At 44.4% G+C, this 22,413-nt stretch overlaps 13 non-coding genes across 13 annotated transcripts; all 13 read right to left on the minus strand.

Annotated features, from left to right (window-relative positions):
- Positions 1-1,037: 1,037 nt before the first annotated feature.
- On the minus strand, positions 1,038-1,228 carry LOC141179116 (U2 spliceosomal RNA). The gene has a single exon (XR_012255160.1). It is a non-coding gene; the product is annotated as a U2 spliceosomal RNA (small nuclear RNA).
- A 1,115-nt stretch (positions 1,229-2,343) lies between these two features.
- LOC141179591 (U2 spliceosomal RNA) lies at positions 2,344-2,534 on the minus strand. Its single transcript, XR_012255591.1, has one exon. It is a non-coding gene; the product is annotated as a U2 spliceosomal RNA (small nuclear RNA).
- Positions 2,535-3,646: 1,112 nt separating this feature from the next.
- LOC141179117 (U2 spliceosomal RNA) lies at positions 3,647-3,837 on the minus strand. The gene has a single exon (XR_012255161.1). It is a non-coding gene; the product is annotated as a U2 spliceosomal RNA (small nuclear RNA).
- A 1,112-nt stretch (positions 3,838-4,949) lies between these two features.
- On the minus strand, positions 4,950-5,140 carry LOC141179118 (U2 spliceosomal RNA). The gene has a single exon (XR_012255162.1). It is a non-coding gene; the product is annotated as a U2 spliceosomal RNA (small nuclear RNA).
- Positions 5,141-6,252: 1,112 nt separating this feature from the next.
- LOC141179119 (U2 spliceosomal RNA) lies at positions 6,253-6,443 on the minus strand. The gene has a single exon (XR_012255163.1). It is a non-coding gene; the product is annotated as a U2 spliceosomal RNA (small nuclear RNA).
- Positions 6,444-7,555: 1,112 nt separating this feature from the next.
- On the minus strand, positions 7,556-7,746 carry LOC141179120 (U2 spliceosomal RNA). The gene has a single exon (XR_012255164.1). It is a non-coding gene; the product is annotated as a U2 spliceosomal RNA (small nuclear RNA).
- Positions 7,747-8,861: 1,115 nt separating this feature from the next.
- Positions 8,862-9,052, minus strand: LOC141179121 (U2 spliceosomal RNA). The gene has a single exon (XR_012255165.1). It is a non-coding gene; the product is annotated as a U2 spliceosomal RNA (small nuclear RNA).
- Positions 9,053-10,167: 1,115 nt separating this feature from the next.
- On the minus strand, positions 10,168-10,363 carry LOC141179824 (U2 spliceosomal RNA). Its single transcript, XR_012255780.1, has one exon. It is a non-coding gene; the product is annotated as a U2 spliceosomal RNA (small nuclear RNA).
- Positions 10,364-16,463: 6,100 nt separating this feature from the next.
- Positions 16,464-16,654, minus strand: LOC141179400 (U2 spliceosomal RNA). The gene has a single exon (XR_012255419.1). It is a non-coding gene; the product is annotated as a U2 spliceosomal RNA (small nuclear RNA).
- A 1,115-nt stretch (positions 16,655-17,769) lies between these two features.
- On the minus strand, positions 17,770-17,960 carry LOC141179122 (U2 spliceosomal RNA). The gene has a single exon (XR_012255166.1). It is a non-coding gene; the product is annotated as a U2 spliceosomal RNA (small nuclear RNA).
- A 1,115-nt stretch (positions 17,961-19,075) lies between these two features.
- LOC141179123 (U2 spliceosomal RNA) lies at positions 19,076-19,266 on the minus strand. The gene has a single exon (XR_012255167.1). It is a non-coding gene; the product is annotated as a U2 spliceosomal RNA (small nuclear RNA).
- Positions 19,267-20,381: 1,115 nt separating this feature from the next.
- LOC141179124 (U2 spliceosomal RNA) lies at positions 20,382-20,572 on the minus strand. The gene has a single exon (XR_012255168.1). It is a non-coding gene; the product is annotated as a U2 spliceosomal RNA (small nuclear RNA).
- A 1,115-nt stretch (positions 20,573-21,687) lies between these two features.
- Positions 21,688-21,878, minus strand: LOC141179125 (U2 spliceosomal RNA). The gene has a single exon (XR_012255169.1). It is a non-coding gene; the product is annotated as a U2 spliceosomal RNA (small nuclear RNA).
- Between the last annotated feature and the right edge of the window lie 535 nt (positions 21,879-22,413).

The raw sequence follows: 22,413 nt of genomic DNA on the forward strand, positions 1-22,413 counted from the left end.
TCCCGTTAAGAAGACATGTTGTCAACCTCTAGATCCCTTACATGCCTGCACTTTTCGGCTTGCTGCTGCTGCAATCCACGCGTTTTAGATCTGCATAACTCCACCTCTTTAAACACAGCACCTTCACCCCCTGCTGTTCCCACCCGCCTCAACACCGTTGGAAGGGAGGAGAACCAATTAAGGCGGGGGGTGGGGTGGAACGAGCAGCTGTCTACCCTTAGCAGGAGGGCTCCTGATTACATACCTCTCCTGCTGCTGCTGCTGGCTGTCCAGCAGCAGACTGAAGGTGGCTGCTGCTGTGCACAGGTATATAAAGGCTCAGAGCCTATTATGACATGCGCAGCCAGCGTTCCATTGCCACATTCCATCTACTGCAGGCAGGATACCTGGCTGGCTGAATGTCGCTGAGAAGCTCACAGAGACCGCCATAAGCAACAGTTTAACAGAATGCCACAGACTAATCAACCAAACTTTTTGGGTTGGGTTCTCTTTTATAGTCTGCAGGCATTAAATGAAAGAAGTCAGTGTTCCAGCAGAAGGAGACAACGTTTCAGAAAAGGCATTGTAGCAAACCAAAAAAGAAATTTTAAGCGCAGCAGAGTAACCAGCGCACATACCTGTTAGCTCAGGTGAGTTTAAAAGGCTGCTGTTGATAACAAGGGCATTTGCTAAATAGATGGTGTGTGTGCAACAATATACTGAAAGGTCAATTATATTGTGCAGCTTATCTCACCACCTGTAGTTATTTAGGTGAAAGCTCCAAAATGCTTGCCTAATATGTCTGTTTATCCAAAAGGAAGTAAAAAGGGAGAGCTAGAAAGATAGCATTGCATCACATTACATGGCAATGCAATGCACAGTTGCTGAAGTTGAACCAAAATGAGCTTGTAATCTGGCTTCTGCAACTTTGAACATGAAAAATCCAATGAGGAGAAGAAAAGCAAAGCCAAAGAGTCCATCCCAAAATCCGACAAACAAGCAAAATGAACAAAAAACATTGAATTCAATTCTTTCTGATTTTAGAAACTGCATTAAAGAAGGGGTGCACCGGTCCTGGAGATACTGCAATACCAGGTCAATGCGTGGAGTGGACAGAGCAAGCTCTTTTTCCATCTCCCTGTTCTAAAAATCCATTTAATATATGGTCCCCAGATAGGGGACGTATCAGATATTAAACTGATAAGAACAGATACTACACTTGATCTTAGCCAAAAGGCCGAGAAGCGATAACCAGAATTGGTTTCAAACTACGGAGCCACCCAAGGATCCTGAAAAGTCCATTTGTGGAGATGAGCTCCTGGACTCCCGTTAAGAAGACATGTTGTCAACCTCTAGATCCCTTACATGCCTGCACTTTTCGGCTTGCTGCTGCTGCAATCCACGCGTTTTAGATCTGCATAACTCCACCTCTTTAAACACAGCACCTTCACCCCCTGCTGTTCCCACCCGCCTCAACACCGTTGGAAGGGAGGAGAACCAATTAAGGCGGGGGGTGGGGTGGAACGAGCAGCTGTCTACCCTTAGCAGGAGGGCTCCTGATTACATACCTCTCCTGCTGCTGCTGCTGCTGGCTGTCCAGCAGCAGACTGAAGGTGGCTGCTGCTGTGCACAGGTATATAAAGGCTCAGAGCCTATTATGACACGCGCAGCCAGCGTTCCATTGCCACATTCCATCTACTGCAGGCAGGATACCTGGCTGGCTGAATGTCGCTGAGAAGCTCACAGAGACCGCCATAAGCAACAGTTTAACAGAATGCCACAGACTAATCAACCAAACTTTTTGGGTTGGGTTCTCTTTTATAGTCTGCAGGCATTAAATGAAAGAAGTCAGTGTTCCAGCAGAAGGAGACAACGTTTCAGAAAAGGCATTGTAGCAAACCAAAAAAGAAATTTTAAGCGCAGCAGAGTAACCAGCGCACATACCTGTTAGCTCAGGTGAGTTTAAAAGGCTGCTGTTGATAACAAGGGCATTTGCTAAATAGATGGTGTGTGTGCAACAATATACTGAAAGGTCAATTATATTGTGCAGCTTATCTCACCACCTGTAGTTATTTAGGTGAAAGCTCCAAAATGCTTGCCTAATATGTCTGTTTATCCAAAAGGAAGTAAAAAGGGAGAGCTAGAAAGATAGCATTGCATCACATTACATGGCAATGCAATGCACAGTTGCTGAAGTTGAACCAAAATGAGCTTGTAATCTGGCTTCTGCAACTTTGAACATGAAAAATCCAATGAGGAGAAGAAAAGCAAAGCCAAAGAGTCCATCCCAAAATCCGACAAACAAGCAAAATGAACAAAAAACATTGAATTCAATTCTTTCTGATTTTAGAAACTGCATTAAAGAAGGGGTGCACCGGTCCTGGAGATACTGCAATACCAGGTCAATGCGTGGAGTGGACAGAGCAAGCTCTTTTTCCATCTCCCTGTTCTAAAAATCCATTTAATATATGGTCCCCAGATAGGGGACGTATCAGATATTAAACTGATAAGAACAGATACTACACTTGATCTTAGCCAAAAGGCCGAAAAGCGATAACCAGAATTGGTTTCAAACTACGGAGCCACCCAAGGATCCTGAAAAGTCCATTTGTGGAGATGAGCTCCTGGACTCCCGTTAAGAAGACATGTTGTCAACCTCTAGATCCCTTACATGCCTGCACTTTTCGGCTTGCTGCTGCTGCAATCCACGCGTTTTAGATCTGCATAACTCCACCTCTTTAAACACAGCACCTTCACCCCCTGCTGTTCCCACCCGCCTCAACACCCTTGGAAGGGAGGAGAACCAATTAAGGCGGGGGGTGGGGTGGAACGAGCAGCTGTCTACCCTTAGCAGGAGGGCTCCTGATTACATACCTCTCCTGCTGCTGCTGCTGGCTGTCCAGCAGCAGACTGAAGGTGGCTGCTGCTGTGCACAGGTATATAAAGGCTCAGAGCCTATTATGACATGCGCAGCCAGCGTTCCATTGCCACATTCCATCTACTGCAGGCAGGATACCTGGCTGGCTGAATGTCGCTGAGAAGCTCACAGAGACCGCCATAAGCAACAGTTTAACAGAATGCCACAGACTAATCAACCAAACTTTTTGGGTTGGGTTCTCTTTTATAGTCTGCAGGCATTAAATGAAAGAAGTCAGTGTTCCAGCAGAAGGAGACAACGTTTCAGAAAAGGCATTGTAGCAAACCAAAAAAGAAATTTTAAGCGCAGCAGAGTAACCAGCGCACATACCTGTTAGCTCAGGTGAGTTTAAAAGGCTGCTGTTGATAACAAGGGCATTTGCTAAATAGATGGTGTGTGTGCAACAATATACTGAAAGGTCAATTATATTGTGCAGCTTATCTCACCACCTGTAGTTATTTAGGTGAAAGCTCCAAAATGCTTGCCTAATATGTCTGTTTATCCAAAAGGAAGTAAAAAGGGAGAGCTAGAAAGATAGCATTGCATCACATTACATGGCAATGCAATGCACAGTTGCTGAAGTTGAACCAAAATGAGCTTGTAATCTGGCTTCTGCAACTTTGAACATGAAAAATCCAATGAGTAGAAGAAAAGCAAAGCCAAAGAGTCCATCCCAAAATCCGACAAACAAGCAAAATGAACAAAAAACATTGAATTCAATTCTTTCTGATTTTAGAAACTGCATTAAAGAAGGGGTGCACCGGTCCTGGAGATACTGCAATACCAGGTCAATGCGTGGAGTGGACAGAGCAAGCTCTTTTTCCATCTCCCTGTTCTAAAAATCCATTTAATATATGGTCCCCAGATAGGGGACGTATCAGATATTAAACTGATAAGAACAGATACTACACTTGATCTTAGCCAAAAGGCCGAGAAGCGATAACCAGAATTGGTTTCAAACTACGGAGCCACCCAAGGATCCTGAAAAGTCCATTTGTGGAGATGAGCTCCTGGACTCCCGTTAAGAAGACATGTTGTCAACCTCTAGATCCCTTACATGCCTGCACTTTTCGGCTTGCTGCTGCTGCAATCCACGCGTTTTAGATCTGCATAACTCCACCTCTTTAAACACAGCACCTTCACCCCCTGCTGTTCCCACCCGCCTCAACACCGTTGGAAGGGAGGAGAACCAATTAAGGCGGGGGGTGGGGTGGAACGAGCAGCTGTCTACCCTTAGCAGGAGGGCTCCTGATTACATACCTCTCCTGCTGCTGCTGCTGGCTGTCCAGCAGCAGACTGAAGGTGGCTGCTGCTGTGCACAGGTATATAAAGGCTCAGAGCCTATTATGACACGCGCAGCCAGCGTTCCATTGCCACATTCCATCTACTGCAGGCAGGATACCTGGCTGGCTGAATGTCGCTGAGAAGCTCACAGAGACCGCCATAAGCAACAGTTTAACAGAATGCCACAGACTAATCAACCAAACTTTTTGGGTTGGGTTCTCTTTTATAGTCTGCAGGCATTAAATGAAAGAAGTCAGTGTTCCAGCAGAGGGAGACAACGTTTCAGAAAAGGCATTGTAGCAAACCAAAAAAGAAATTTTAAGCGCAGCAGAGTAACCAGCGCACATACCTGTTAGCTCAGGTGAGTTTAAAAGGCTGCTGTTGATAACAAGGGCATTTGCTAAATAGATGGTGTGTGTGCAACAATATACTGAAAGGTCAATTATATTGTGCAGCTTATCTCACCACCTGTAGTTATTTAGGTGAAAGCTCCAAAATGCTTGCCTAATATGTCTGTTTATCCAAAAGGAAGTAAAAAGGGAGAGCTAGAAAGATAGCATTGCATCACATTACATGGCAATGCAATGCACAGTTGCTGAAGTTGAACCAAAATGAGCTTGTAATCTGGCTTCTGCAACTTTGAACATGAAAAATCCAATGAGGAGAAGAAAAGCAAAGCCAAAAAGTCCATCCCAAAATCCGACAAACAAGCAAAATGAACAAAAAACATTGAATTCAATTCTTTCTGATTTTAGAAACTGCATTAAAGAAGGGGTGCACCGGTCCTGGAGATACTGCAATACCAGGTCAATGCGTGGAGTGGACAGAGCAAGCTCTTTTTCCATCTCCCTGTTCTAAAAATCCATTTAATATATGGTCCCCAGATAGGGGACGTATCAGATATTAAACTGATAAGAACAGATACTACACTTGATCTTAGCCAAAAGGCCGAGAAGCGATAACCAGAATTGGTTTCAAACTACGGAGCCACCCAAGGATCCTGAAAAGTCCATTTGTGGAGATGAGCTCCTGGACTCCCGTTAAGAAGACATGTTGTCAACCTCTAGGTCCCTTACATGCCTGCACTTTTCGGCTTGCTGCTGCTGCAATCCACGCGTTTTAGATCTGCATAACTCCACCTCTTTAAACACAGCACCTTCACCCCCTGCTGTTCCCACCCGCCTCAACACCGTTGGAAGGGAGGAGAACCAATTAAGGCGGGGGGTGGGGTGGAACGAGCAGCTGTCTACCCTTAGCAGGAGGGCTCCTGATTACATACCTCTCCTGCTGCTGCTGCTGGCTGTCCAGCAGCAGACTGAAGGTGGCTGCTGCTGTGCACAGGTATATAAAGGCTCAGAGCCTATTATGACACGCGCAGCCAGCGTTCCATTGCCACATTCCATCTACTGCAGGCAGGATACCTGGCTGGCTGAATGTCGCTGAGAAGCTCACAGAGACCGCCATAAGCAACAGTTTAACAGAATGCCACAGACTAATCAACCAAACTTTTTGGGTTGGGTTCTCTTTTATAGTCTGCAGGCATTAAATGAAAGAAGTCAGTGTTCCAGCAGAAGGAGACAACGTTTCAGAAAAGGCATTGTAGCAAACCAAAAAAGAAATTTTAAGCGCAGCAGAGTAACCAGCGCACATACCTGTTAGCTCAGGTGAGTTTAAAAGGCTGCTGTTGATAACAAGGGCATTTGCTAAATAGATGGTGTGTGTGCAACAATATACTGAAAGGTCAATTATATTGTGCATCTTATCTCACCACCTGTAGTTATTTAGGTGAAAGCTCCAAAATGCTTGCCTAATATGTCTGTTTATCCAAAAGGAAGTAAAAAGGGAGAGCTAGAAAGATAGCATTGCATCACATTACATGGCAATGCAATGCACAGTTGCTGAAGTTGAACCAAAATGAGCTTGTAATCTGGCTTCTGCAACTTTGAACATGAAAAATCCAATGAGGAGAAGAAAAGCAAAGCCAAAGAGTCCATCCCAAAATCCGACAAACAAGCAAAATGAACAAAAAACATTGAATTCAATTCTTTCTGATTTTAGAAACTGCATTAAATAAGGGGTGCACCGGTCCTGGAGATACTGCAATACCAGGTCAATGCGTGGAGTGGACAGAGCAAGCTCTTTTTCCATCTCCCTGTTCTAAAAATCCATTTAATATATGGTCCCCAGATAGGGGACGTATCAGATATTAAACTGATAAGAACAGATACTACACTTGATCTTAGCCAAAAGGCCGAGAAGCGATAACCAGAATTGGTTTCAAACTACGGAGCCACCCAAGGATCCTGAAAAGTCCATTTGTGGAGATGAGCTCCTGGACTCCCGTTAAGAAGACATGTTGTCAACCTCTAGATCCCTTACATGCCTGCACTTTTCGGCTTGCTGCTGCTGCAATCCACGCGTTTTAGATCTGCATAACTCCACCTCTTTAAACACAGCACCTTCACCCCCTGCTGTTCCCACCCGCCTCAACACCGTTGGAAGGGAGGAGAACCAATTAAGGCGGGGGGTGGGGTGGAACGAGCAGCTGTCTACCCTTAGCAGGAGGGCTCCTGATTACATACCTCTCCTGCTGCTGCTGCTGGCTGTCCAGCAGCAGACTGAAGGTGGCTGCTGCTGTGCACAGGTATATAAAGGCTCAGAGCCTATTATGACACGCGCAGCCAGCGTTCCATTGCCACATTCCATCTACTGCAGGCAGGATACCTGGCTGGCTGAATGTCGCTGAGAAGCTCACAGAGACCGCCATAAGCAACAGTTTAACAGAATGCCACAGACTAATCAACCAAACTTTTTGGGTTGGGTTCTCTTTTATAGTCTGCAGGCATTAAATGAAAGAAGTCAGTGTTCCAGCAGAGGGAGACAACGTTTCAGAAAAGGCATTGTAGCAAACCAAAAAAGAAATTTTAAGCGCAGCAGAGTAACCAGCGCACATACCTGTTAGCTCAGGTGAGTTTAAAAGGCTGCTGTTGATAACAAGGGCATTTGCTAAATAGATGGTGTGTGTGCAACAATATACTGAAAGGTCAATTATATTGTGCAGCTTATCTCACCACCTGTAGTTATTTAGGTGAAAGCTCCAAAATGCTTGCCTAATATGTCTGTTTATCCAAAAGGAAGTAAAAAGGGAGAGCTAGAAAGATAGCATTGCATCACATTACATGGCAATGCAATGCACAGTTGCTGAAGTTGAACCAAAATGAGCTTGTAATCTGGCTTCTGCAACTTTGAACATGAAAAATCCAATGAGGAGAAGAAAAGCAAAGCCAAAGAGTCCATCCCAAAATCCAACAAACAAGCAAAATGAACAAAAAACATTGAATTCAATTCTTTCTGATTTTAGAAACTGCATTAAATAAGGGGTGCACCGGTCCTGGAGATACTGCAATACCAGGTCAATGCGTGGAGTGGACAGAGCAAGCTCTTTTTCCATCTCCCTGTTCTAAAAATCCATTTAATATATGGTCCCCAGATAGGGGACGTATCAGATATTAAACTGATAAGAACAGATACTACACTTGATCTTAGCCAAAAGGCCGAGAAGCGATAACCAGAATTGGTTTCAAACTACGGAGCCACCCAAGGATCCTGAAAAGTCCATTTGTGGAGATGAGCTCCTGGACTCCCGTTAAGAAGACATGTTGTCAACCTCTAGATCCCTTACATGCCTGCACTTTTCGGCTTGCTGCTGCTGCAATCCACGCGTTTTAGATCTGCATAACTCCACCTCTTTAAACACAGCACCTTCACCCCCTGCTGTTCCCACCCGCCTCAACACCGTTGGAAGGGAGGAGAACCAATTAAGGCGGGGGGTGGGGTGGAACGAGCAGCTGTCTACCCTTAGCAGGAGGGCTCCTGATTACATACCTCTCCTGCTGCTGCTGCTGCTGGCTGTCCAGCAGCAGACTGAAGGTGGCTGCTGCTGTGCACAGGTATATAAAGGCTCAGAGCCTATTATGACACGCGCAGCCAGCGTTCCATTGCCACATTCCATCTACTGCAGGCAGGATACCTGGCTGGCTGAATGTCGCTGAGAAGCTCACAGAGACCGCCATAAGCAACAGTTTAACAGAATGCCACAGACTAATCAACCAAACTTTTTGGGTTGGGTTCTCTTTTATAGTCTGCAGGCATTAAATGAAAGAAGTCAGTGTTCCAGCAGAGGGAGACAACGTTTCAGAAAAGGCATTGTAGCAAACCAAAAAAGAAATTTTAAGCGCATCAGAGTAACCAGCGCACATACCTGTTAGCTCAGGTGAGTTTAAAAGGCTGCTGTTGATAACAAGGGCATTTGCTAAATAGATGGTGTGTGTGCAACAATATACTGAAAGGTCAATTATATTGTGCAGCTTATCTCACCACCTGTAGTTATTTAGGTGAAAGCTCCAAAATGCTTGCCTAATATGTCTGTTTATCCAAAAGGAAGTAAAAAGGGAGAGCTAGAAAGATAGCATTGCATCACATTACATGGCAATGCAATGCACAGTTGCTGAAGTTGAACCAAAATGAGCTTGTAATCTGGCTTCTGCAACTTTGAACATGAAAAATCCAATGAGGAGAAGAAAAGCAAAGCCAAAGAGTCCATCCCAAAATCCGACAAAGAAGCAAAATGAACAAAAAACATTGAATTCAATTCTTTCTGATTTTAGAAACTGCATTAAAGAAGGGGTGCACCGGTCCTGGAGATACTGCAATACCAGGTCAATGCGTGGAGTGGACAGAGCAAGCTCTTTTTCCATCTCCCTGTTCTAAAAATCCATTTAATATATGGTCCCCAGATAGGGGACGTATCAGATATTAAACTGATAAGAACAGATACTACACTTGATCTTAGCCAAAAGGCCGAGAAGCGATAACCAGAATTAGTTTCAAACTACGGAGCCACCCAAGGATCCTGAAAAGTCCATTTGTGGAGATGAGCTCCTGGACTCCCGTTAAGAAGACATGTTGTCAACCTCTAGATCCCTTACATGCCTGCACTTTTCGGCTTGCTGCTGCTGCAATCCACGCGTTTTAGATCTGCATAACTCCACCTCTTTAAACACAGCACCTTCACCCCCTGCTGTTCCCACCCGCCTCAACACCGTTGGAAGGGAGGAGAACCAATTAAGGCGGGGGGTGGGGTGGAACGAGCAGCTGTCTACCCTTAGCAGGAGGGCTCCTGATTACATACCTCTCCTGCTGCTGCTGCTGCTGGCTGTCCAGCAGCAGACTGAAGGTGGCTGCTGCTGTGCACAGGTATATAAAGGCTCAGAGCCTATTATGACACGCGCAGCCAGCATTCCATTGCCACATTCCATCTACTGCAGGCAGGATACCTGGCTGGCTGAATGTCGCTGAGAAGCTCACAGAGACCGCCATAAGCAACAGTTTAACAGAATGCCACAGACTAATCAACCAAACTTTTTGGGTTGGGTTCTCTTTTATAGTCTGCAGGCATTAAATGAAAGAAGTCAGTGTTCCAGCAGAGGGAGACAACGTTTCAGAAAAGGCATTGTAGCAAACCAAAAAAGAAATTTTAAGCGCAGCAGAGTAACCAGCGCACATACCTGTTAGCTCAGGTGAGTTTAAAAGGCTGCTGTTGATAACAAGGGCATTTGCTAAATAGATGGTGTGTGTGCAACAATATACTGAAAGGTCAATTATATTGTGCAGCTTATCTCACCACCTGTAGTTATTTAGGTGAAAGCTCCAAAATGCTTGCCTAATATGTCTGTTTATCCAAAAGGAAGTAAAAAGGGAGAGCTAGAAAGATAGCATTGCATCACATTACATGGCAATGCAATGCACAGTTGCTGAAGTTGAACCAAAATGAGCTTGTAATCTGGCTTCTGCAACTTTGAACATGAAAAATCCAATGAGGAGAAGAAAAGCAAAGCCAAAGAGTCCATCCCAAAATCCGACAAAGAAGCAAAATGAACAAAAAACATTGAATTCAATTCTTTCTGATTTTAGAAACTGCATTAAAGAAGGGGTGCACCGGTCCTGGAGATACTGCAATACCAGGTCAATGCGTGGAGTGGACAGAGCAAGCTCTTTTTCCATCTCCCTGTTCTAAAAATCCATTTAATATATGGTCCCCAGATAGGGGACGTATCAGATATTAAACTGATAAGAACAGATTTTTTTTTTTTTTTTTTTTTTATACCATTCAGTAAAATTTTTCAAGCAACAATCAATAGTATAAAAACTCATACTACGTTGCCCAGTCTTACATCATAATGGTACTTTCTTTATTTCATATTTATAACTTTTTACTGAAACAGTTGTAATACCTTTTGAATGGACAAAAAACTATAAAACATACCATTATCATAAAAAAAGACAGATCACAACACTTAAACAAGGACTTACTGGTACTTTACCAGTGACCTCCATTTTTTGACTTTCCAAAAACCTTCTGAATCAGAGCCACCACCGCCACGGCTGTCCCATAAATAAACTATGTATAACCTTGACAAAACCATCCTAACACAATTATTAACTGAGATTATTTTCCTTTTAAATAAACACAAATTCCTAACGTCCCACAGACTTTCTATTACACATGCCATTATCAACCACAACAATCTCTCTTTCACCCGGCTACTTGCACCCATCCCAAACATTACCACTCTCCAATTTATAAAATTCACGCCCGCTAGTTCCTTGCATAAACCACCCACTCCCTTCCAAACACTCTGAGCATAATCACAATTCCAAACCAAATGCATAACAGTTTCACTCGCCCCACATCCATCCCTCGGACATACCTCTGTTCTAATCAGATCCCTCCTCTTCTGTACCTCTCTCACAGGCAAAATCTCATGCAAACTCATCCATACGATATCACGCTGCCTATTCGATATTCCTTTTATACTCAGGTTCCTCCATACACACAACGCTTCACTCGATCTCAAGCCCCTAATGTTACATTCAAACTCTCTAACACGCATCCTTCTCCTTACATTCCTTATCACTTTGAAATCACCCATAGGAACATCCAACAAATCATGCTTGACAACAAATTTTTCAACAAACTCATACCACACTGGACATTTAAACGAAACAGGCACTCTTGCATCCCTTCTCATCCATTTCAACCCAAACAACATCCATCCAGCCATATATTTAATCATAAAAGCCGTCTTGTTATCCATACCTAACAGAACAACCACCGTTTTAATATAATTTAAACCAAGACAAAATTCAAAATTTGGGAAATCCATTCCCCCATGTTCACGTAACTTACACAAATATTCCCTTTTAAGTTTTTCCATCTTACTTCCCCAATAAAACGTAAAAATTAGCTTCTCAATCCGCCTAAAACCCCTATAAGGGGCTGGAAAAACCACTGACACAAAAAGTAACATAGGAAGAATCACTGACTTAATAATAAGGACTTTGCCTGACAATGTCAAGTCCCGTAACCTCCAAAAATTTAACTTCTGTTCAATCCTCTTACCGCATTCATCCCAACTCTCATTCCCTTTCAGATCTTTGTTAAACCATACCCCCAAAACCTTAATAGCACCTTCTTCACATATCACACCATCCATCCTAACACTCGAATCCCCGAAACACTTAAAGCTACACTTCCCCCAATTCACCCTAAAACCAGATGCACCACAAAAGAAATCTAAAAGCAACCTTGCTCGATTCATAGCAGCCATATTATCACTCACCACAACAACATCGTCCATATACCCCATTACCTTTACAGTCTTTCCACCACTCCCTGGGATCAGAAGACCATTCATCACTTTCTCTTTCCGAATCATGCACAACAGGGGCTCAATCACACTTATAAACAGGACAGGGGACAACGGACACCCCTGCCTGACCCCTGATTTTATGCACACCTTCTCACTCAAACATCCATTCACTAACACTTCACTCACCACACCATCATACAAACACCTTATGGCATTCACAAAAACACTAGGAAAACCCATCCTAACTAACACCTCAAACATAAACGCATGCGACACTCTATCAAAAGCTTTCTCAAAATCCACACAAAAAACCATACATTTCCCGTTCCTAAACATACAATCTCCAATTACGTCCCTCAACAACAAGAGGTTATCAGTCATACACCTACCTGGCACCGCGCACACTTGATCATCACCAACCACACTTCCAATCACCCCACGCATACGGTTAGCCAGAATTTTGCTAAAGACTTTATAATCTGCATTGAGTAATGTAATCGGCCTCCAATTACGCAAATTCTTTTTCTCACCCTTCTTATATAGTAAAACAACTACTCCTTCTTTCATGGAATTACAAAGTACACCATTCATCCACATATATTGACATACCTCCACAAAATCAACACCAATCACATCCCATGCTTTTACATAAAACTCCACAGGCAACCCATCTTTCCCAGGTGTTTTATTCTTTTTCGCACCATCCACCGCCTTTTTAACCTCATCAAAAACAATATCCTCACTCAAACACTCACGTTCCCCTGATTCAAGCTGACTCTCCAACATACCTAACACATGCTCTTTCAAACCCCCATCCACCCATTTAGACTCAAATAAACTACTATAGAAACTATGTACCTCATCCAACACTTCCCTTCCAACCACAGTCATACCATTATCATTTACAACCTTATCCAACTCATCTTTTTTACTGCACATTTTTTTAAAAAAGTACCTCGTACACTTCTCATCCATATCCAAATGCTCAACTCTCGTCCTAAAAATAATTTCCTTCCCACGCTTTTCCAAAACACGCTTCATCTCATCTCTCGCTCCTCTGAGTTGATCACTAACATCAATTCCTTTCATACTCATTTTATGTAACCACTCAATCCTCATATTTAAATCTTTAAATCTGCCTCTTTCAATTGCTGCTTTTTTATAACCCCACCTCCTAAAAAAATTCTTAATTTCCACTTTCACCCAATCCCACCATACAGTCACATCCACAAAATTATTTTTCCTAGACCTCCACCATTCATACTTACTTTCGAAGTCTCTCATAACCCTAACATCCTCTAACAACCTAACATTTAGCTTCCATACCCCAACACCATGCACCATTTTTTTATCACCTTCAAACATACCCCACAAACATTCATGGTCTGTGAAAGAAAAAACATGCTGTTTAAAAAATTTACACACCAAACCTCTATTTGTATACAGCATGCGGTCAATCCTGGACACTATTCCTCCCCTATCAGCTCTATATGTGGCCGGTGGTGGCTTACTCAAAAATTCCGCTGCATCTAAAAAAGAAAAATCAGATGTAATTTGATTAAGGACCTTACCCGTGACATCAATTTCCCCTTCAGAAACACAATTGAAATCACCAACTAATAATATTGGAATCCTTCCAGGCAAAAATAAACGTATTTTCTCTAATAGTGCTAACCTATCCCCTTTGTTAATTGGACAATACACGTTAACAATTTTCACCCTCCACCCTCTCCCCTTAACCACTGCCATTATACAACGACCTGGCTCCACCACCATATAATTTTCAAAACTTAAATCCCTATTCCCCAACAAAATCCCCACACCATCATTTTTGTTTGTCATTGAACCTGACCAAATACTATGCCCATATACCCAGTCCTTTTCAGGAGGTGACTCTTCAATTCCGCACTCTTGCAGACAGTAAATATTTGCTCCAAGATTTTTTAGTTCTTCCAGTATAGCCAATCTTCTAGGCTTAGATTTTATAAGCCTTACATTTATTGACAGTACACTACAGCCCATGTTGGAGCCCATTTTTTAACCATATTCGGTAAAAAAGAACATACCCCCCACCGAAGAGTCAACCTTTCTCGTCTTGAAACTCGATTCCTGATGTTAAGCAGAGAATGCTGGCCCCCTCCTCCAAAAAAGACCTCCTAGGAGAGGCACTGTAGCTCTCGGGATAGCTCCTATCACTTAAGGGGCTGATGCTCCCAATACTGGCAGGTGAAAAATCTGGCCGGAACTTCTTTGCAGAAGACACATCAGAGTCCTCATCAGGGGGCCTCACCACAGCCCCGGTGAAGTCACCCTGGCCACCACCACCTTCATGAATTGCCTCTGAGCTTTCCAAAGCCAACACCGGCGTTGTGGAGAGTGAACCGCTCACTTCTCCCTCACCACTCACATCAAGCAGAATTGACATATCTGCAGGCTCTATCTCAACAGCGCTTCCACCAGCAGGATCGGGTGCTTGCTCCATCTCTTCCATGAAGTCCCTTACTACCTCGATCGCCTCACCAATAGTGGCGGCAGTAGTAGGACGTGGGGACACGGCCTCTGCATATGACCTGGAACGATGGGGACAGTCCTTGAAAGCGTGTCCCTCCTCGCCACATGCATTACAAACCATGGAGTTAGTACACTCCATTGCCAGATGACCCTCTTTATTGCATTTCCCACAAAACTTCTCCACCGTGCAGTCCTCTTGGTAGTGTCCAAAGGATTTACACTTCCTGCAAAACCGCGGAGCACCAGGAAAATACATATACCCTCTATCCCTCCCGATGGCAAAACTGAGGGGAGGGTAGTGGATACCCCCAGGTCCCTGGGGGTCCTCCTGGAACCGTACAAAAAACTTGTGTTTGCCAGTCCACAAGCCCACCTCATTCCTCACCTTGTGTGAGTAGGACACATAGCTGCAATGACGGTTCAGGAATCTAGTAATGTCCTCCACATCCACAAGGGGGTTGTGCATAAACACAACAACTGGCACTTCCCCCTTAGTATACAATACCGTAAATGTAAGCCCATCAAGAGCCGGATGATCCAAGGCTTGCTGATCCTTTAGAGTCTTGAAAAGATTCTGGCAAGCTGCCATACGATCAAGGACTAAAACGTACCGGCCATTCTTTGGGAACTCCTGTAGGCAAATGATGTCTCCACGACCAACATTCAAAATCTTGAAGATGACGACTTCCACCAAGAACCGCAGGTTAAAGAAATTCCTCCTCGACTCCTCAATATCAATGCGAAAAGAATTTTTGACCCGAATATCATCGGTCCCGGCATAGCGAATCTTGACGCCCATTATCACCTCTCGTTTCCTCTGGACCCCCCCCAATAGCAGCAGGCAGCTTAAGCCACCTAAGTGGCGATGCTGCAAGGCCGAGGGGGAGACACTATAGGATCCTTCTGACCAGATACAAGATCTAAGCCAAAAGGCCGAGAAGCGATAACCAGAATTGGTTTCAAACTACGGAGCCACCCAAGGATCCTGAAAAGTCCATTTGTGGAGATGAGCTCCTGGACTCCCGTTAAGAAGACATGTTGTCAACCTCTAGATCCCTTACATGCCTGCACTTTTCGGCTTGCTGCTGCTGCAATCCACGCGTTTTAGATCTGCATAACTCCACCTCTTTAAACACAGCACCTTCACCCCCTGCTGTTCCCACCTGCCTCAACACCGTTGGAAGGGAGGAGAACCAATTAAGGCGGGGGGTGGGGTGGAACGAGCAGCTGTCTACCCTTAGCAGGAGGGCTCCTGATTACATACCTCTCCTGCTGCTGCTGCTGCTGGCTGTCCAGCAGCAGACTGAAGGTGGCTGCTGCTGTGCACAGGTATATAAAGGCTCAGAGCCTATTATGACACGCGCAGCCAGCGTTCCATTGCCACATTCCATCTACTGCAGGCAGGATACCTGGCTGGCTGAATGTCGCTGAGAAGCTCACAGAGACCGCCATAAGCAACAGTTTAACAGAATGCCACAGACTAATCAACCAAACTTTTTGGGTTGGGTTCTCTTTTATAGTCTGCAGGCATTAAATGAAAGAAGTCAGTGTTCCAGCAGAGGGAGACAACGTTTCAGAAAAGGCATTGTAGCAAACCAAAAAAGAAATTTTAAGCGCAGCAGAGTAACCAGCGCACATACCTGTTAGCTCAGGTGAGTTTAAAAGGCTGCTGTTGATAACAAGGGCATTTGCTAAATAGATGGTGTGTGTGCAACAATATACTGAAAGGTCAATTATATTGTGCAGCTTATCTCACCACCTGTAGTTATTTAGGTGAAAGCTCCAAAATGCTTGCCTAATATGTCTGTTTATCCAAAAAGAAGTAAAAAGGGAGAGCTAGAAAGATAGCATTGCATCACATTACATGGCAATGCAATGCACAGTTGCTGAAGTTGAACCAAAATGAGCTTGTAATCTGGCTTCTGCAACTTTGAACATGAAAAATCCAATGAGGAGAAGAAAAGCAAAGCCAAAGAGTCCATCCCAAAATCCGACAAACAAGCAAAATGAACAAAAAACATTGAATTCAATTCTTTCTGATTTTAGAAACTGCATTAAAGAAGGGGTGCACCGGTCCTGGAGATACTGCAATACCAGGTCAATGCATGGAGTGGACAGAGCAAGCTCTTTTTCCATCTCCCTGTTCTAAAAATCCATTTAATATATGGTCCCCAGATAGGGGACGTATCAGATATTAAACTGATAAGAACAGATACTACACTTGATCTTAGCCAAAAGGCCGAGAAGCGATAACCAGAATTGGTTTCAAACTACGGAGCCACCCAAGGATCCTGAAAAGTCCATTTGTGGAGATGAGCTCCTGGACTCCCGTTAAGAAGACATGTTGTCAACCTCTAGATCCCTTACATGCCTGCACTTTTCGGCTTGCTGCTGCTGCAATCCACGCGTTTTAGATCTGCATAACTCCACCTCTTTAAACACAGCACCTTCACCCCCTGCTGTTCCCACCCGCCTCAACACCGTTGGAAGGGAGGAGAACCAATTAAGGCGGGGGGTGGGGTGGAACGAGCAGCTGTCTACCCTTAGCAGGAGGGCTCCTGATTACATACCTCTCCTGCTGCTGCTGCTGCTGGCTGTCCAGCAGCAGACTGAAGGTGGCTGCTGCTGTGCACAGGTATATAAAGGCTCAGAGCCTATTATGACATGCGCAGCCAGCGTTCCATTGCCACATTCCATCTACTGCAGGCAGGATACCTGGCTGGCTGAATGTCGCTGAGAAGCTCACAGAGACCGCCATAAGCAACAGTTTAACAGAATGCCACAGACTAATCAACCAAACTTTTTGGGTTGGGTTCTCTTTTATAGTCTGCAGGCATTAAATGAAAGAAGTCAGTGTTCCAGCAGAGGGAGACAACGTTTCAGAAAAGGCATTGTAGCAAACCAAAAAAGAAATTTTAAGCGCAGCAGAGTAACCAGCGCACATACCTGTTAGCTCAGGTGAGTTTAAAAGGCTGCTGTTGATAACAAGGGCATTTGCTAAATAGATGGTGTGTGTGCAACAATATACTGAAAGGTCAATTATATTGTGCAGCTTATCTCACCACCTGTAGTTATTTAGGTGAAAGCTCCAAAATGCTTGCCTAATATGTCTGTTTATCCAAAAGGAAGTAAAAAGGGAGAGCTAGAAAGATAGCATTGCATCACATTACATGGCAATGCAATGCACAGTTGCTGAAGTTGAACCAAAATGAGCTTGTAATCTGGCTTCTGCAACTTTGAACATGAAAAATCCAATGAGGAGAAGAAAAGCAAAGCCAAAGAGTCCATCCCAAAATCCGACAAACAAGCAAAATGAACAAAAAACATTGAATTCAATTCTTTCTGATTTTAGAAACTGCATTAAAGAAGGGGTGCACCGGTCCTGGAGATACTGCAATACCAGGTCAATGCGTGGAGTGGACAGAGCAAGCTCTTTTTCCATCTCCCTGTTCTAAAAATCCATTTAATATATGGTCCCCAGATAGGGGACGTATCAGATATTAAACTGATAAGAACAGATACTACACTTGATCTTAGCCAAAAGGCCGAGAAGCGATAACCAGAATTGGTTTCAAACTACGGAGCCACCCAAGGATCCTGAAAAGTCCATTTGTGGAGATGAGCTCCTGGACTCCCGTTAAGAAGACATGTTGTCAACCTCTAGATCCCTTACATGCCTGCACTTTTCGGCTTGCTGCTGCTGCAATCCACGCGTTTTAGATCTGCATAACTCCACCTCTTTAAACACAGCACCTTCACCCCCTGCTGTTCCCACCCGCCTCAACACCGTTGGAAGGGAGGAGAACCAATTAAGGCGGGGGGTGGGGTGGAACGAGCAGCTGTCTACCCTTAGCAGGAGGGCTCCTGATTACATACCTCTCCTGCTGCTGCTGCTGCTGGCTGTCCAGCAGCAGACTGAAGGTGGCTGCTGCTGTGCACAGGTATATAAAGGCTCAGAGCCTATTATGACACGCGCAGCCAGCGTTCCATTGCCACATTCCATCTACTGCAGGCAGGATACCTGGCTGGCTGAATGTCGCTGAGAAGCTCACAGAGACCGCCATAAGCAACAGTTTAACAGAATGCCACAGACTAATCAACCAAACTTTTTGGGTTGGGTTCTCTTTTATAGTCTGCAGGCATTAAATGAAAGAAGTCAGTGTTCCAGCAGAGGGAGACAACGTTTCAGAAAAGGCATTGTAGCAAACCAAAAAAGAAATTTTAAGCGCAGCAGAGTAACCAGCGCACATACCTGTTAGCTCAGGTGAGTTTAAAAGGCTGCTGTTGATAACAAGGGCATTTGCTAAATAGATGGTGTGTGTGCAACAATATACTGAAAGGTCAATTATATTGTGCAGCTTATCTCACCACCTGTAGTTATTTAGGTGAAAGCTCCAAAATGCTTGCCTAATATGTCTGTTTATCCAAAAGGAAGTAAAAAGGGAGAGCTAGAAAGATAGCATTGCATCACATTACATGGCAATGCAATGCACAGTTGCTGAAGTTGAACCAAAATGAGCTTGTAATCTGGCTTCTGCAACTTTGAACATGAAAAATCCAATGAGGAGAAGAAAAGCAAAGCCAAAGAGTCCATCCCAAAATCCGACAAACAAGCAAAATGAACAAAAAACATTGAATTCAATTCTTTCTGATTTTAGAAACTGCATTAAAGAAGGGGTGCACCGGTCCTGGAGATACTGCAATACCAGGTCAATGCGTGGAGTGGACAGAGCAAGCTCTTTTTCCATCTCCCTGTTCTAAAAATCCATTTAATATATGGTCCCCAGATAGGGGACGTATCAGATATTAAACTGATAAGAACAGATACTACACTTGATCTTAGCCAAAAGGCCGAGAAGCGATAACCAGAATTGGTTTCAAACTACGGAGCCACCCAAGGATCCTGAAAAGTCCATTTGTGGAGATGAGCTCCTGGACTCCCGTTAAGAAGACATGTTGTCAACCTCTAGATCCCTTACATGCCTGCACTTTTCGGCTTGCTGCTGCTGCAATCCACGCGTTTTAGATCTGCATAACTCCACCTCTTTAAACACAGCACCTTCACCCCCTGCTGTTCCCACCCGCCTCAACACCGTTGGAAGGGAGGAGAACCAATTAAGGCGGGGGGTGGGGTGGAACGAGCAGCTGTCTACCCTTAGCAGGAGGGCTCCTGATTACATACCTCTCCTGCTGCTGCTGCTGCTGGCTGTCCAGCAGCAGACTGAAGGTGGCTGCTGCTGTGCACAGGTATATAAAGGCTCAGAGCCTATTATGACACGCGCAGCCAGCGTTCCATTGCCACATTCCATCTACTGCAGGCAGGATACCTGGCTGGCTGAATGTCGCTGAGAAGCTCACAGAGACCGCCATAAGCAACAGTTTAACAGAATGCCACAGACTAATCAACCAAACTTTTTGGGTTGGGTTCTCTTTTATAGTCTGCAGGCATTAAATGAAAGAAGTCAGTGTTCCAGCAGAGGGAGACAACGTTTCAGAAAAGGCATTGTAGCAAACCAAAAAAGAAATTTTAAGCGCAGCAGAGTAACCAGCGCACATATCTGTTAGCTCAGGTGAGTTTAAAAGGCTGCTGTTGATAACAAGGGCATTTGCTAAATAGATGGTGTGTGTGCAACAATATACTGAAAGGTCAATTATATTGTGCAGCTTATCTCACCACCTGTAGTTATTTAGGTGAAAGCTCCAAAATGCTTGCCTAATATGTCTGTTTATCCAAAAGGAAGTAAAAAGGGAGAGCTAGAAAGATAGCATTGCATCACATTACATGGCAATGCAATGCACAGTTGCTGAAGTTGAACCAAAATGAGCTTGTAATCTGGCTTCTGCAACTTTGAACATGAAAAATCCAATGAGGAGAAGAAAAGCAAAGCCAAAGAGTCCATCCCAAAATCCGACAAACAAGCAAAATGAACAAAAAACATTGAATTCAATTCTTTCTGATTTTAGAAACTGCATTAAAGAAGGGGTGCACCGGTCCTGGAGATACTGCAATACCAGGTCAATGCGTGGAGTGGACAGAGCAAGCTCTTTTTCCATCTCCCTGTTCTAAAAATCCATTTAATATATGGTCCCCAGATAGGGGACGTATCAGATATTAAACTGATAAGAACAGATACTACACTTGATCTTAGCCAAAAGGCCGAGAAGCGATAACCAGAATTGGTTTCAAACTACGGAGCCACCCAAGGATCCTGAAAAGTCCATTTGTGGAGATGAGCTCCTGGACTCCCGTTAAGAAGACATGTTGTCAACCTCTAGATCCCTTACATGCCTGCACTTTTCGGCTTGCTGCTGCTGCAATCCACGCGTTTTAGATCTGCATAACTCCACCTCTTTAAACACAGCACCTTCACCCCCTGCTGTTCCCACCTGCCTCAACACCGTTGGAAGGGAGTAGAACCAATTAAGGCGGGGGGTGGGGTGGAACGAGCAGCTGTCTACCCTTAGCAGGAGGGCTCCTGATTACATACCTCTCCTGCTGCTGCTGCTGCTGGCTGTCCAGCAGCAGACTGAAGGTGGCTGCTGCTGTGCACAGGTATATAAAGGCTCAGAGCCTATTATGACACGCGCAGCCAGCGTTCCATTGCCACATTCCATCTACTGCAGGCAGGATACCTGGCTGGCTGAATGTCGCTGAGAAGCTCACAGAGACCGCCATAAGCAACAGTTTAACAGAATGCCACAGACTAATCAACCAAACTTTTTGGGTTGGGTTCTCTTTTATAGTCTGCAGGCATTAAATGAAAGAAGTCAGTGTTCCAGCAGAGGGAGACAACGTTTCAGAAAAGGCATTGTAGCAAACCAAAAAAGAAATTTTAAGCGCAGCAGAGTAACCAGCGCACATACCTGTTAGCTCAGGTGAGTTTAAAAGGCTGCTGTTGATAACAAGGGCATTTGCTAAATAGATGGTGTGTGTGCAACAATATACTGAAAGGTCAATTATATTGTGCAGCTTATCTCACCACCTGTAGTTATTTAGGTGAAAGCTCCAAAATGCTTGCCTAATATGTCTGTTTATCCAAAAGGAAGTAAAAAGGGAGAGCTAGAAAGATAGCATTGCATCACATTACATGGCAATGCAATGCACAGTTGCTGAAGTTGAACCAAAATGAGCTTGTAATCTGGCTTCTGCAACTTTGAACATGAAAAATCCAATGAGGAGAAGAAAAGCAAAGCCAAAGAGTCCATCCCAAAATCCGACAAACAAGCAAAATGAACAAAAAACATTGAATTCAATTCTTTCTGATTATAGAAACTGCATTAAAGAAGGGGTGCACCGGTCCTGGAGATACTGCAATACCAGGTCAATGCGTGGAGTGGACAGAGCAAGCTCTTTTTCCATCTCCCTGTTCTAAAAATCCATTTAATATATGGTCCCCAGATAGGGGACGTATCAGATATTAAACTGATAAGAACAGATACTACACTTGATCTTAGCCAAAAGGCCGAGAAGCGATAACCAGAATTGGTTTCAAACTACGGAGCCACCCAAGGATCCTGAAAAGTCCATTTGTGGAGATGAGCTCCTGGACTCCCGTTAAGAAGACATGTTGTCAACCTCTAGATCCCTTACATGCCTGCACTTTTCGGCTTGCTGCTGCTGCAATCCACGCGTTTTAGATCTGCATAACTCCACCTCTTTAAACACAGCACCTTCACCCCCTGCTGTTCCCACCCGCCTCAACACCGTTGGAAGGGAGGAGAACCAATTAAGGCGGGGGGTGGGGTGGAACGAGCAGCTGTCTACCCTTAGCAGGAGGGCTCCTGATTACATACCTCTCCTGCTGCTGCTGCTGCTGGCTGTCCAGCAGCAGACTGAAGGTGGCTGCTGCTGTGCACAGGTATATAAAGGCTCAGAGCCTATTATGACACGTGCAGCCAGCGTTCCATTGCCACATTCCATCTACTGCAGGCAGGATACCTGGCTGGCTGAATGTCGCTGAGAAGCTCACAGAGACCGCCATAAGCAACAGTTTAACAGAATGCCACAGA

This window comes from Phyllobates terribilis, unplaced genomic scaffold (assembly GCF_046119375.1).
Source record: "Phyllobates terribilis strain yellow unplaced genomic scaffold, ASM4611937v1 Scaffold_30__1_contigs__length_15301838, whole genome shotgun sequence".
NCBI lineage: Eukaryota > Metazoa > Chordata > Amphibia > Anura > Dendrobatidae > Phyllobates > Phyllobates terribilis.